General features: G+C 47.9%; 1 pseudogene; it reads left to right on the top strand.

Annotated features, from left to right (window-relative positions):
* Positions 1-922: 922 nt before the first annotated feature.
* LOC147881480 (pentatricopeptide repeat-containing protein At1g11290, chloroplastic-like) lies at positions 923-5,261 on the top strand (annotated as a pseudogene).
* Positions 5,262-15,877: the final 10,616 nt, after the last annotated feature.

Below are 15,877 nucleotides of genomic sequence, written 5' to 3'. Positions count from 1 at the left end.
TTTTAAAGGATTGCATTAATTTATGGCATGTTTCTTTTATCCTTACGTTTGTTTACGAGAATCGAAATGTGGAGGATAATTACCTATATGAGACTCAAGCCATTACAAACTCACAGACATGATCACATACAATGCAATCAAGCAAACCACATTTAGTGCTAAGGACCCTAAAGCAACACAGAACATGCACACCCATACCTCCTTATTCGATCCTTTGAAGAGGTGCAAGCCAAGAATGGTTGCCCTCTTCAATAATCGGTACAGCCCTCCATCCCTACAAATGAAATAATCTACAGAAAGCGGTCCTCTTGCATTGCCACCCCCGCACATAGCAGCGACTTGTCCTCCCGCATCGCCATGCCCTCCTTGTTCAATGATCAATATAGCTCGAATGAATTGTCTACAGAAAGCCCACAGCAGTGACCCGTCCTCCCACATCGCCAAGCCACGCCCGCACACATTTGTGAGCTCTCCTCCCTTGTCGCCACGCCCAAGCACCAGCCGCCATGCATTCTCGGAGAAGAGAGAGAGCCGCCATGCACATTCAAAACATAGGAAAGGAGACAAACAATGTGCCCTAATCCCACGGGATAGAGATCAAATAACCCCTACCCACGCTACTAATCCAAGTCAAATTGACTCGAACCAAACCTTAAATACGGAAGGCCCGGCCAACAAATATGATAGAGCCATTTTCTTTTGAAAGAAAGGTGTTTTGACTAAAATATATTTTTCAAGTCTCCTTTCTGATGCTATGCTGTGATCTCACTTTGCCACGTGCCAATGCTTGAGTGATACAAGCGACACTCACACAAGCCTGCAAAATCAGACAACTGAGCGATTATGGAAGACGTACTTCGCTGATCCCTCCCCGTTGTTTTACCAACGACCAGCTCAACTCAATTCTGTTTTCGCTCTAGATTGAATTCTCACGCCTTCGCTGTCACTTGTAGCATACACAGAATCTCAAGTAGAAGCCCACCCACCAGTCGCTCTGGATAGACGGCTGGTACAATCCAAGTTGTGTTAAACATGGAGACTGCAAACTACAGCCCAGTGGCACAACTGCCTGAGCTTACCTTAGAGGAGGCACTCGCTTCTTTGGAACGCACGCCCAGTCCGCCTTCGGTTGAAAACTTGACATGCATCTTGCGCAAGTGCAGAAAACACAAAATTTCAGCGTATGCCCTGCGCTTGCATGCCTACCTGCGCAAAAGGGGGCTGGACGCTCATCAGTCACTCGGGAACTACGTCGTCCCAATGTTGGTGGAAGTTGGAAGCATGCGTGATGCCCAGCAGGTTTTTGATAGGTTGGTTCATCGGAATGAGTATTCCTGGACTTCTCTCATCACAGGTTACATAGAATGTGGGGAATTACAGCATGCCTTAGTACTGCACCAAAAAATGCAGGAGGATTGTGTACATCCTAGCGGGTATACGTTCGTGGCCTTACTAAAGGCTTGTGCCAGGCTAAAAGATAAAGAAAGAGGCCGAGAAATACATGCTGAGATTGCGAGAATGGGATTGTTGGAAATAAATCCATTTGTTGGTAACACCTTGGTTGATATGTATGCCAAGTGTGGCTTGCTTGCAAAAGCACAGGAGGTGTTTGACAAACTTCCAGTTCGAGATGCGGTCTCTTGGAATGCACTTATCGCAGGGTATGCTGAACATGACTTTGGTCAGGATGCTTTGAACTGTTTCGAACAGATGCAATTGGAGGGCGTCTCGCCAAGTGCGGTCACATTTATTTGCAGCTTAAAAGCTTGTGGCAACATAGGAGCCATAGACAAGGGCCGAGAAATACATGCTGAGATTGCTAGAAGGGGGTTGTTGGAAAGGGATCCTTTTGTTGGTAACACCTTGGTTGATATGTATGCCAAGTGTGGCTTGCCTGCAAAAGCACAGGAAGTGTTTGACAAACTTCCCATTCGAAATGCAGTCTCATGGAATGCACTTATCGCAGGGTATGCTGAAAATGATCTTGGTCAGGCCGCTCTAAACTGTTTTGAACAGATGCGATTGGAGGGTGTCTCTCCTGATGCGGTCACATTCGTTTGCACCTTGAAATCTTGTGGCAGTATAGGAGCCATAGACAAGGGCCGAGAAATACATGCTGAGATTGTGAGAAAGGGTTTGTTGGAAAGAGATCCTTTTGTTGGCAGCACCTTGGTTGATATGTATGCCAAGTGTGGCTTGCTTCCAAATGCACAGGAAGTGTTCGACAAACTTCCAGTTCGAGATGCAGTCTCGTGGAATGCTCTTATCACAGGCTATGCTGAATATGAGCTTGGTCAGGATGCTCTGAACTGCTTCGAACAGATGCAATTGGAGGGCGTCTCTCCTAATGCGGTCACATTTGTTTGCAGCTTGAAATCTTGCGGCAGCATAGGAGCCATAGACGAGGGCCAAAAAATACATGCTGAGATTGTGAGAAAGGGGTTGTTGGAAGTAAATCCTTTTGTTGGTAACACCCTGGTCGATATGTATGCGAAGTGTGGCTTGCTTGCAACAGCACAGGAAGTGTTTGACAAACTTCCAGTTCGAGATGCAGTCTCATGGAGTGCACTTGTTGCAGGGTATGCTGAACATGACCTTGGTCAAGACGCACTGAAATGTTTTGAACAGATGCAATTGGAGGGCGTCTCTCCTGATGCAGTCACATTTGTTTGCAGCTTGAAAGCTTGTGGCAGCATAGGAGCCATAGACAAGGGCCGAGAAATTCATGCTGAGATTGCCAAAAAGGGGTTGTTGGAAAGATATCCTTTTGTTGGGAACACGTTGGTTGATATGTATGTCAAGTGTGGCTTGCTTGCAAAAGCACAGGAAGTGTTTGACAAACTTCCAACTCGAAATGCAGTCTCGTGGAATGCACTTATCGCAGGGTATGCTGAACATGATCTTGGTCAGGATGCACTGAACTGTTTTGAACAGATGCAATTGGAGGGCATCTCTCCTGATGCGGTCACATTCGTTTGCAGCTTGAAATCTTGTGGCAGCATAGGAGCCATGGACAAGGGCCAAGAAATACATGCTGAGATTGTGAGAAATGGGTTGTTGGACAGGGATCCTTTTGTTGGTAGCACCTTGGTTGACATGTATGCGAAGTGTGGCTTGCTTGCAAATGCACAGGAAGTGTTCGACAAACTTCCAGTTCGAGATGCAGTCTCGTGGACTGCACTTATCGCAGGGTATGCTGAACATGACCTTGGTCAGGACGCTCTGAACTGTTTTGAACAGATGCAAGTGGAGGGTGTCTCTCCTGATGCTGTCACATTTGTTTGCAGCTTGAAATCTTGTGGCAGCATAGGAGCCATAGACAAGGGGCGAGAATTACATGCTGAGATTGTGAGAAAGGGGTTGTTGGAAAGAGATCCTTTAGTTGGTAACACCTTGGTTGATATGTATGCCAAGTGTGGCTTGCTTGCAAAAGCACAGGACGTGTTCGACAAACTTCCAGTTCGAGATGCAGTCTCATGGAATGCACTTATGGCAGGGTATGCTGAATATGAGCTTGGTCAGGATGCACTGAAGTGTTTCGAACAGATGCAATTGGAGGGTGTCTCTCCTGATGCGGTCACATTTGTTTGCGGCTTGAAATCTTGTGGCAGCATAGGAGCCATAGACAAGGGAAGAGAAATACATGCTGAGATTGCGAGAAAGGGGTTGTTGGAAAGAAATCCTTTTGTTGGTAACACCTTGGTGGATATGTATGCCAAGTGTGGCTTGCTTGCAAATGCACAGGAAGTGCTTGACAAACTTCCAGTTCGAGATGCAGTCTCATGGAATGCACTTGTCGCAGGGTATGCTGAACATGACCTTGGTCAGGATGCACTGGACTGTTTTGAACAGATGCAATTGGAGGGCGTCTCTCCTGATGCGGTTACATTTGTTAGCAGCTTGAAAGCTTGTGGCAGCATAGGAGCCATAGACAAGGGCCGAGAAATACATGGCGAGATCACAAGAAAGGGGTTGTTGGAAAGAGATCCTTTTGTTGGTAACACCTTGGTTGGTATGTATGCCAAGTGTGGCTCACTTGCAAACGCACAGGAAGTGTTCGACCAACTTCCACTTCGAGATGCAGTCTCGTGGAATGCGCTTATCACAGGGTATGCCCAGCTAGCAGAGAGTGGAAAGGTTTTTATTATGCTGGACAGAATGAGAGCAGAAAATACACAACCAGATGGGGTCACATTCCTTAGCATTCTTACCGTATGCAGTCACACAGGTCTAGTGGAGAAGGGTCAGACATACTTTGAATCCATGAGCAAAGATTATGGCATCATGCCAACTATTGAGCACCACAATTGCATGATTGATCTTCTGTGCCGTGCAGGCCAATTAGACAAGGCAGTTCTGATGATAAAGAAGATGCCGTTAAATCCTAATCTCGTGTTGTGGCATACTGTGTTGGGTGCTTGTTGGAGGTGGGGGAATGTGGAGCTTGGAAGGTGGGCCTTTGAACATGCAGTGGAATTGGATAAAAAGGATGATGCAGCTTATGTCTTGATCTCTAACATCTATGCAGAGGCTCACATGCAGGAGGACGCTAAGCAAGTTGAGTCAATGAGATTAAAAGAAGCAGCATGGAAGAAGCCAGGACAGAGTTGGACTAATGCTGGCGGAATTGTGCATTCATTTTTGGTAGGGGATACAGGATACTCCCAAAGAAATTATATAATTGCAAAACTAGAAGATCTTTCCTTCAAAATAAGGGAAGAAGGACATGTACCAGAACTACATTGGCTATCTGAGAACCTATCTGATAATCTAAAGGAATTTGAGTTATGTGGGCACAGTGAGAAGTTGGCTATTGTGAGCCCTGATTAATACCCAAGGGGTAGCCATACATGTAAAAAATCTTCGGGTTTGCAGAGACTGTCATTCACCTACAGCACTTTTATTCAAAGTAGGGTGGCGTACTATTCTTGTGAGAGATGCTAACTGCTTTCATGTTTTCAAGAACGGAAGGTGTTCTTTTGGCAACTATTGGTAATCCTGGTGTAAATTTGGTAGCTTTTATTCCTCTTACTTGCGATGTTGATGCTAGCATGGCACACCTATGTTACTTGCGATGTTGTTGCTAGCATGGCACACCTATGTTACTTGCGATGTTGATGCTAGCATGGCACAAACATAGGTGAAGCTGACTCAGAGCAGGAGAATGAAAGGCTGAAATTGAGTTGGGATCATGTGTGCTTTAGCGAACAAGCTTGTGAGTTTCTCGAAATCCAATCTCCTCACCTCAAAAGACATTTTGTTTCTGCAAGACAGTTTGTGACTTTCCCATGATTTTGTTAGTGTGGTGTTTGCATTGTCTTATTACAGATTCGTCCCCACCAGTGTCACAAAGCTAGAAGACCTTTCCTTCAAAATAAGGGAAGAAGGATATGTACCAGATATACATTGGCTATCCGAGGACCTATCTGATAATCTAAAGGAATTTGATATTGTGCCCTGATTAATACACCCAGGGGGGTACCCACACGTTTAAAAAATCTTTGGGTTTGCAGAGACTGTCATTCACCTACAGCACTTATATCCAAAGTAGGGTGGCGTACTATTCTTGTGAGATGCTAACCGCTTTCATGTTTTCAAGAACAGAAAGTATTCTTGTGGCAACTATGGGTAATCCTGGTGTAAATTTGGTAGCTTTTATTCCTCTGAGTTGCGATGTTGATGCTAGCATGACAAACATAAGTGAAGCTGAATCAGACAAGGAGAATGAAAGGCTGAAAGTGAGTTGGGACCATGTGTGCTTTAGCAAACAAGCTTGTGAGTTTCTAGAAATCCAATATCCTCACCTCAAAAGACTTTTTATTTCTGGAAAGTACAGTTTGTGACTTCTTCATGATTTTGTTGAGTGTGGTGTTTGCATTGTGTTATTACAGATTTGTCTTCACCAGTGTCACAAGAAACATGTTTCTAGAATTTGCTAGGCGTTCGTGTATATTATATATAGACTTGATAAATAATTGTCATCAGATTCTCTCTCACTCTCTCTCAAAAGAGCTCTCTCACACACACACATACACACCCAGCACTCTCACCTCGTGAGGCTTGTGCTCGACGTTGCTAAACACAAATCTGAGGAGCAGCCTGTGACGATCCCATGACCATGGTAGGTGTCCATGTATCCTTTACAGCAGCAGCAAGTACTCGTGGTGCACAGCTCAAGCCATCAAACGTGTGTGATGTCGGAATCGGAGCATACCTTGTCGTAGGAAGTGATAGGCATCGTCGTTCTCTTGACTTCGTTGGATCATAGACATATCGACAGGTTTCATCTTTATCTTGATAGGATTGGCTTGCTTCGGCTTCCACTCAACGCTACAAGTACCATCTGCAGACATGTAAATCAAGCATATGTAACCATACTGAGTCCTAACTAAGCAGTTAAGAATGAACTTGTTTCTCTTGCTGGTGTGTATGTTTGCAAGTATACTTCATATCCTCTTACCTTGACTTGATGTGCAATCTTGTGAGAGGATGTGAAGAGCTAGGTTTTGCAATCAAGGATTCAATGTCCCAAATTTCTCCCACCGAGTAAGAGCCAACCATCTGTTGTCTCTTTCTTTGGCTCTTGCACGGAATGACCCATGTTTGCGGAACTCCACTATATCCTCTTCAATGCTATTGCAATTTGCAATACAAAAAATACTATCTAAATAATTAGATAATATATAAAGCAATTAGAAACGAACAGATTGTAGTAGCTTACTAACTTGCAAGCCATGCTAATCCTGAATCTTGATTCTAAAATCATCTTACCTGTTTTGAACCGATGAGTCACATACTCTCTCTGAGTGTTGGGTCCATTTGCTCACAAGCACCCAATCATTCCATTTAGCAAGCCCCTTCCACAAAGGGATGGAGCATATGTGCCACAGTGTAGATTGGACTATGAAACCAATTCCATCTCTTCCTCAAGATTCCTAATATGTCACTTTACAAAAAGGACTCAAGTTAGAGGTAAGAGAACTTAGTATTCCAACTGACAAGTTGGAATATATAGCTTTCAAGTTACAAGACTGTTATTTGTACCTCCTCTGCTCGAGCATAGGGCAATCCTCCGTGCCTTTTGAAAGCTTCAGCATGAACTCATACAGCAGGCCCATAGTACAACTCTCATAGTCGAAGAGTTGAAGCAAAAAGTACAAGGGCTCTATGGACATCTAAATGCAAAGGGCTTCCTACCAAAAATGATATGTCAAAGACAATCCCCTAAACATTTTGTCTAGCAAGCAGTCTCGAGTCATCCTAGTCCAGCTAATCTGAGTTGGTCATCATGCAACAAAGGCTCTCTTTGGTCTTAACTAACGTATCAAAATTAAGCCCTTCGGAAGTCCTTGGTCAAGAAAAATTTTCCCAAAGAATGATAAACAAATTTAAACAATCAATAATTTGATGAATAGAATGATGAATCATGATTCATACCTGCTAAGAACCAAAAAGATTTAGCCAAAGCGGGGTCTCACAAGCTCCTACTTGCACTCCTTCTAAATAGGGCCAGTACATGTGACTTACGAGTGATATAAGCCACTAATGGCATTGCTTATTTTAACACATCAGGCACCCAAGGTAGTGCAGGGGGAAAGGAGGGGTTGCCATTGTAGCGAATAGCTAGTGTAATCTTCAAGAATCTCTTTGAGATAAGGTGGGATGGTTTATTGATGCCAAACTGAAATTGATGGTTTTGGATTTGGTGTTGTAAGTGTTCATGCCCCAAATGGGAGCTCTAAAAGAAGTTCATGCTAGAATCTACTTAATGCTTGTCTATTGGGGGCCCGATGGCTTGTTGCAGGGGATTGGAACTTTATTGAATCTGTTGGGGATAGGTCGCATTTGTCCAATAGTGCCTTTGCGTTGATCTCTGATGGTTGGGAGGAACTATGTATCAACCATGGCCTCATTGACTCTATTGAGTTGGATCCGGTGCAATTATGGACCAACTATAAAAAAGGAGAAGAGTTAAGATTGGCGAGGTTGTGAATCTTCTATTCTATTCTTTAGGGAGACAAATCCCAGAGTAGCCACGTGGCAAGAATTAGGAGGTTCAGGGTTTATTCTAGAGGTTGGGGGGGAGGGGGGGGGGGGGGGGGGCGGGAGGTTCGGGGAGAGAGGAGGAGGAGAGAATGCTAAAACACCACATAGCATGAGGTGGAAAGAAGGGACATACTATCACAGTGAAACAGAGTCTAGACTCACGAAAATGCCATGTGGCACGATGGTGCGGGCTCACATGTGAGGGATACGACGTGGTCGACTGCGGGCAGATGACATGGCACACTGTGGAAAGCGTAGGTCAAAGGCGAACCACGTGGCACACTCCGTGACGGCGCAGTAGACTGTGCACTGTGCAACAGAGTGCAAAGTGCCATACATGTGGCAGTTCGTGCCAGAGGGGGGCACATGGCATGTGCCACATGGTGCGTCGCCATTGCTTCCTTGGCATGTGGTATAAATGTTGGCCGATGGTGCCATTTGCATGGGCAGACACTGACTCTGAAGCCCCGCTAGAAGACACATGGTGCCCGAGAAAAAGAGAGAAGAGAGAGCAAGGAGGGGAAAGAGAGAGAGAGAGAGAGAGAGAGAGAGAGGGGGGGGGGGGAGTAGGTGGGAGTGAGAGGGGGGGGAGTGGAGGGACAGAGAATATATATATATATATATAGAGAGAGAGAGAGAGGGAGGGAGGGAGGGAGGGAGGGAGGGAGGGAGGGGTATTGGCTCCTTTCCCGCATGCCTAGACATCAGCATCTTCTTCCTCCGCAAGGGAGCGGAGGGTAAGGTGTCCATCCTGGCTCCGCACGATGGTCCTAGCTATTCCTTCATTATCTCCAGTGAAGGGAATGAGCAATGGACGAATGAAAATGTTTGGGAGACGATACAAGACGAGACCCAGGAGCAGGTGCAGGACTGGATTGGTAGCAGAGCAGCGGAGCTTCTTCAGCAGCAGTGGCAAGAGGGCGATGTTCGTCTGTGTTGGCGCCACAACGCCAAACGTTTCCGACTCCTGGTCATTATCAGACCACCGCTAGAGTGGGCCTACGCAGAAGGCCCCTAGAGGACTTCAGAGATTGCAGGCTTCTACAGCATTTCCTTGGAAGAGGCGTCGAGCTAGTTAAAGAGAGCTTACCACCACGGGACAAAAGGCCTTTCCCCTCTGCTGAAGGTTTTAGAGGATGGGTCCGATGATCCGGCCTCTCCTTCGAAACCTTCACAGAAGCGCCTTCGTCTCCACACAGGACATCCTCCAACCACTTCGACTTCGATCGCAAGTAGACAGCTGTTTGTGGCCCACCTTCCCTCCTCATGAGTTTACGCATTATCTCTTGGAATGTCAACGGGTTCCACTCATCAGGCACCTGTGGCCCTAGGAAGATGGTGCTCAGACAGGAGCTCCAGCCAGCTTTGGTGGGAAAGGTAGATGTGCTCCTACTACAGGAACACAAGCTTTCGGCTTCACAGACTAGTATTTGTGGGAAGGTCCTCACAGGACGCTCCCACACCTACTGGGAACCTTCGATTGGCGAGCAGGGGAGAAGCGGAGGTGTCTGTACCTCCATCGACGCTTCTCTAGTTCAGCATGTGTTTGGTTCTTGCACTTTGATCCCAGGATGTGCGCTTTGGGTGGGCTTGCATATTGAGGGATCCCGCATCGACATCCTCAATATCTACGCTCCGACTGATCTCAGACGTAGATCCGTTTTTTGGAGATCCTTGACAGACCTATTACCACAGATGGACTCTTCGATTGTAGGAGGGGACTTCAACCACCTTGAGACCTTAGAGGATCAGCAGGGAAGGGCCCAGAGTTCCTCGGTATAAGCTCAGGCAGAGCAGGCAGATTGGGACTCCTTCCTCTTTGCAGTTGGAGGCCGGGACAGCTAGAGGGAGCCTTCCTTTCGCAGATGGCCTAGGAGTCTGGACTTCTCTTGGGGTTGCAGGAGGGAGGGAGGCAGACTCCTGGAGAGACAGGACCGTTTCTATGTCAGTGATTGGGCGCTTGGCAGAGGAGGAGAGTCAGGAGTGGTTCCAGGGACGACACTTTCAGACCATGCCCTAGTCCTCTCAGTCCTCACCTCCACGTTCATGCCGGATCCCAAATTCCATATACACCAGAGCAGCGGTTCACAGCAGGATTGTGGACCTATGGGAGCAGGAGTGGGACCCTACCAGGGATATGGCAGCACAGGTAGCGCAGGCACTTGATGAGTCTAGCCGCATTTGCCAGCAGGAGGCGATTCAGGTCGACAGCGGTGTTGGCACGGGAGAGGGGTCTCAGACGTGACCTCGCCTCGATTCAGAGGATGCAGCAATCTTCTCTAGGCTCTGAGGAGCTCAGACAGCAGGAGGTTTGGGCCCGGGCCATGCTAGAGGAGATCACCCAGCGTCGCTCAGAGTTTTCATTTCATGCTTCCAAGTCCTTCTGGGCTAGGAAAGGCGACAGGATGTGCAGGGAGTTCTTCAGGACTCATGGACAGAGGTCAGCAGGGGAACAGCTCCGTTCTCTTAGGGCGCAGAATGGTAGTGTCAAGACAGATCTAGATGAGGTCCGGGACATAGCGACAGACTTCTACAGATCTTTATTCCAGCAGGAGCCCCCAGACCCTCGTGGTCGCATTTGCAGGGAGTAGGTGTGGAGATCTACACCGAGACTCGTGCAGCCCAGCATGAGCGATACCCTTCTCGCACCCTTCACAGTTGCGGAGATGCAGGATGCGGTGAGTGCTATTGATGGGCAGAAATGCCCAGGTGAGGATGGCCTCTCTAGAGCTTTCTTCACCACCTTTTGGGAGCAGATCCATCGGCCCTTCCTCGCGCCCTTCCAACACATCTTCTCCAGCAGGCAGATGCCAGAGAGCCTTGCAACAGGCCTGATTTGCCTCATCCCCAAAGGGGGGGACCGCCAGGAGATCAGACAGTGGCGCCCAATCACCCTCCTCCCGACCGCCTACAAAATCCTCGCCAAGATGATCAGCAGTCGCATCCACCCCCTGTTACACGATCTGATTCATGACACCCAGACTGGTTTTGTCAAAGATCGTAGCATCTCGGACAACATCTTCACTTTCTCAGACGCGACGGAATGGGCCCAGCACAGTGGACAGCACCTTACCATACTCCTTCTCGACTTTGAGAAGGCATACGACAGGGTAGACTGGTCTTTCTTGGAAGGTACACTCGCTCGGTTCGGTTTCCCGGACGAGTGGATTAGAGGTATTGCTAGCCTTTACAGATCGGCCTCCAGTCAGGTTATCATTAGCGGCAGGATGGGGGAGAGATTCACACTTGAGCGCTCGGTATGTCAGGGCTGTCCATTAGCGCCTTACCGCTTCTTATTTTTTGCAGATGCGATGACACACTTCCTTCGAGCTCGCACCACTGGTCTTCGCGGGATGCGTCTCCCTATTCGAGAGGATGCCGAGCTGTTGGACTCCGAGTATGCAGACGACACAGCCCTATACGTGCAGGATGATGTCGAGTCACTGGAGCATGTGAGACTGTCCCTAGAGATGTTTTGCCTTGCGGCTGGAGCGAAAATCAACTGGCATAAATCAGTTAGTTTTCTTACGGATCCGGGAGCCAGCTCACAGTGGGGTATTTTCCTGGGGTTTCGTTGGATCCCTAGAGGACAGACGACACTACCTGGGATTCCAAGTAGGCCTGGACATCACACCGGCTCAGCAGTTCTTGCCGGTCCTAGCCTCCATACGACGGAAGCTTGCTTTCTGGAGCACGGCTCGACTTTCCTTGGCAGGCAGGGCCCTTGTGGTCAACCAGGTCCTTCTTGCCACTGCTTGGTATGTGGCCTCTTGCTGGTGTTTCTCGAGGTCTTGTGTAGCCTAGCTGAGGAGACTGGTGCAGAACTTCCTACGGTCTGGTTCAGACGGCTCCGGCACCACCAGAGCTAGGGTCGCCTAGCAGACGGTCATTCTCCCCCAGGCAGAGGGCGGCCTCGGCATCATAGATCCAGAGCTTCAGAGTCAGGCACTTCTTGGCAAGCTAGTCATCCGTGGCCTGACCCCAGGAGGACAGACGTGGAAGCTCTTACTACAGCATGGTCTCAGTGGGTGTCCCCCCCAGTTAGGGGGTGTTTGGCAGCCTTCTATCCGATGGATCTTCACTTCAGCACCTTTGACTCAGCCCCGTTCCCCCTTCCTCCGTAGCCTCATTTCAGTTTGGAGGAAGTTGCGACACAGCCTCTCCCAGGTCCCTCCTAGCTGCCGAGAGGAGACAGACAGACAGCCCCTGATCTGAGCAGCCAGGTGATAGATGGTACAGGTCGTCAGCTCGGAGAGAGATCCCATATCCCTTGGGCGCTCTGGGCGCGTGGGCCCGCGCGCTCGTTTCGAGTTTGGAGGGATGTCTACAGTCTGCTGAGTCCAGGCGAGCTGGCGGCAGCAGCAGTAGGTACGACTCGTGGGATCCACCAGGCTCGACGAGCGGAGATTGATGCTACCATCCCTGCAGGTTGGAGGATTCCCGTAGACACCAGACAGCTCTTCCCAAGAGATGAGAGGTGGCTCGAACAGCTCAGTCCACGAGGCATTCCTTTGGTGGTGGCAGGCCTCTTCTCGGACTCTTTGGTACACTTCTTCTCCATCACTGATGACAGTCGCCTACAGAGCAGAGAGGCCATGATCGACCCCCAGCTTCCCTGGCAGCGCCTTCGCATTGTAGGGCTGCAAGGGAAGATGTGGCATATAGACCCCCTGATTATATAGGACCAGGATTGGAGACTCTAGATTTGGGAGGGCCGCTCCTTGTCAGAGGTGGAGTGGGACCCAGGGGAGTGGCGTTGGCCACCATCAGAGACCTCAGAGAACCCCACCCCCTTCTTTTCTTACAGTGCACGCATGGGTCGGTGTGCTCTTGGGGCTCTCCAGCATGGGCTACCCACACAGGCACATAGCTGGTATGCCCAGGAGATATCCTTGGTCTTTCTTCGCACTTTCTGGAAGACTCTTTGGGCTAGCTGGTGTCCAAGGAAGATCTCCTACTTCCTTTGGATGGTGGTACACAAGGGGCTTCCAGTTGGCAGCTGGCTGAGACAGATGGGGCAGGAGGGGCATTGCCAGATGTGCTTTTAGGAGGAGGAGACCCTAAAGCATTGCCTTTGGAGCTGTTCGCATGTGCAGACGGTTTGGAAGGGAATCATGGGGATCTTAGCTAGGACTACACCCGAGCTAGGACTGATCACTTGGGGAGCCGTTTGTTGGTGCAGCACTGAGCCGGGGCATCACTTGGCCTATGAGTTCTCTAGACAGGATCCCATCTTTTTCATCATGCAGGCCTCTTCTCGGACTCTTTGGTACACTTCTTCTCCATCACTGATGACAGTCGCCTATAGAGCAGAGAGGCCATGATCGACCCCCAGCTTCCCTGGCAGCGCCTTCGCATTGTAGGGCTGCAAGGGAAGACGTGGCATATAGACCCCCTAATTATACAGGACCAGGATTGGAGACTCTAGATTTGGGAGGGCCGCTCCTTGTCAGAGGTGGAGTGGGACCCAGGGGAGTGGCGTTGGCCACCATCGGAGACCTCAGAGAACCCCACCCCCTTCTTTTCTTACAGTGCACGCACGGGTCGGCGTGCTCTTGGGGCTCTCCAGCGTGGGCTACCCACACAGGCACATAGCTGGTATGCCCAGGAGATATCCTTGGTCTTTCTTCGCACTTTTTGGAAGACTCTTTGGGCTAGCTGGTGTCCAAGGAAGATCTCCTACTTCCTTTGGATGGTGGTACACAAGGGGCTTCCAGTTGGCAGCTGGCTGAGACAGATGGGGCAGGAGGGGCATTGCCAGATGTGCTTTTAGGAGGAGGAGACCCTAAAGCATTGCCTTTGGAGCTGTTCGCATGCGCAGACGGTTTGGAAGGGAATCATGGGGATCTTAGCTAGGACTACACCCGAGCTAGGACCGATCACTTGGGGAGCCGTTTGTTGGTGCAGCACTGAGCCGGGGCATCACTTGGCCTATGAGTTCTCTAGATAGGATCCCATCTTTTTCATCACACAGGCCACTTGGGCTTACATGGACAGCTTCCCTTGGCATCTGACATAGACAGATGCAGGAGCGTTGCCTCGACACCCAGTTGAGGAGATCATAGGGAGCATCGCAGGCTGGCATATACTCATGTTTTTCTTTTGCTCAGCATGCACAAGCAGAACCTTTCCTCTTTTCTTTAGCAGCACATATTTTTCTTCTAAATCAATATGTAAATGACCAGTGTAGTCGCTTCTTTTGAGGTTCTTCTTCAACAGCATGGTTGCACACAGCCATTTCGTGAGGGTTGGTTCTTCATCTTGTTTGATTTTTATAAAACTCATCTAATCTTTCACGGTAACCATTCAAATATTTGGAAAAAAAAATGGATTAGTGATGGCGTGATGGGTTCTTTATGACATGCCGCCGTCGAAAGAGATGCGGAATCTATATGGAGAGTTTGATTATTTGAAAGGACTTTTTATTCCTCCCTGGACTGACATACTTGTGGTCCTAAACTGACAGATATCCGTATTTTATTGCTTTCTCCACATTTTAGAAGAGAGATAAAAGAGAAAATAGTGAATTTCTTACAAGGCCCCAAAATGAGCTCCCTTTTTTCCTAATGCTTTTCTGGGGCAAGCTTGTGCAAGGAGCAAGGGAAGGCTAAATCAATGGCAATGGTGGACGTTGTTCCTGTATGGCAAGGTCTGATGAAGTCCTAAACACTAGGTTTCATAAGAGAGGAAGTAGTGTATTACTGAGCACTTGGTAGTGATGATAAGCTAGGGGAAGAATTTGAAGTAGGCGATGGGAAACACTGACGCATTTTGCAAGCTGATGATGAGAAGCATTCTCGGTAAGGAAACCATGGTGATATCTGAACCTTCTTGCTTCTTCTTTTTCCTTTGCTTAGTTAAAATTTATCCTTACACTTTGCAATTCATGGCCTGATTTGTACGAGATGTTGCCAGTGGCAACTAATGAAGCATCCTTTTTTGTTGGGCGAAAGGTGGGCTACCCAGTCTACTCTTTCAATCTTCAGGCAAACCATTTACAAAAAACATTATGAGCTTTTATGCTATTCCTGTTTGGGCATGCTTTAGCTTTTACAATTTGTGTTATAGGAGTTTGAACAGTTGGACAACTATGTTGTCAAAGGTGGGAATGTATGGCTCCACATTCTTCACATGGGCATTAAAAGGAGGCAATCAAGATAAGTAGAGGAGAAGTCTGGCAAGGCTAATGAGGAAATTTGGTTGATGCAATATTACAAATTTGTGGGCAAAGCTGCAATAGAAGCTAGTGCAAATTGAAGTTTTTGGGATGGTTATGAAGGTGTAGGAACGATTCTGAAGACATCATGGCATGCCTTGAAGAAAATGTGGATTGAAGAAAGTCACCTAATTATGATTGTTTGAGCAAAAGATGAAACTAGGAACACATCTTCAAGAGGGTCTTGCAGGGATCGGGGCCGATGAACAACTGCATGGGTATCAAGCTTATTTTTATGCTTTTGCCAGTCAAATAAAGGCAAGTTGAAACTTTGCCTATTAAAAAAAATTCAAGATTCGAGACATGAAGAATGTATCGAAGTAGATCAACACACACACCTTTTTGTTTTTTGGTTAAAAAGATCAATACACACACACACACATACGAAGATGGAGCATGTAGGTAAGGTTGAGGAGGAGCCTAGGTGTTATGGTCTCTATGAAATGCTGGGGTGATGAGTGGTCCAAAGGAGAGGCAACGCCCCAGCTGAGTGTAGGGAAAAATCTTTGTCACAAAGGTTAGATTTTTTATTTTGGAGGTACAAATTTCGGGTACATAGTCAATTGAGGTTGTTTGAAATGGCTCGTTTTTTCCATGTGTCACTTGATTGGAGAA

Source organism: Dipteris shenzhenensis, chromosome 31, assembly GCF_047967505.1.
Source record: "Dipteris shenzhenensis isolate YYH24624 ecotype China chromosome 31, Dip_SZ_1.0, whole genome shotgun sequence".
Lineage (NCBI taxonomy): Eukaryota > Viridiplantae > Streptophyta > Polypodiopsida > Gleicheniales > Dipteridaceae > Dipteris > Dipteris shenzhenensis.
The sequence above is the reverse complement of the archived record's forward strand: the minus strand, read 5'-3'. Positions and strand labels throughout refer to the sequence as shown.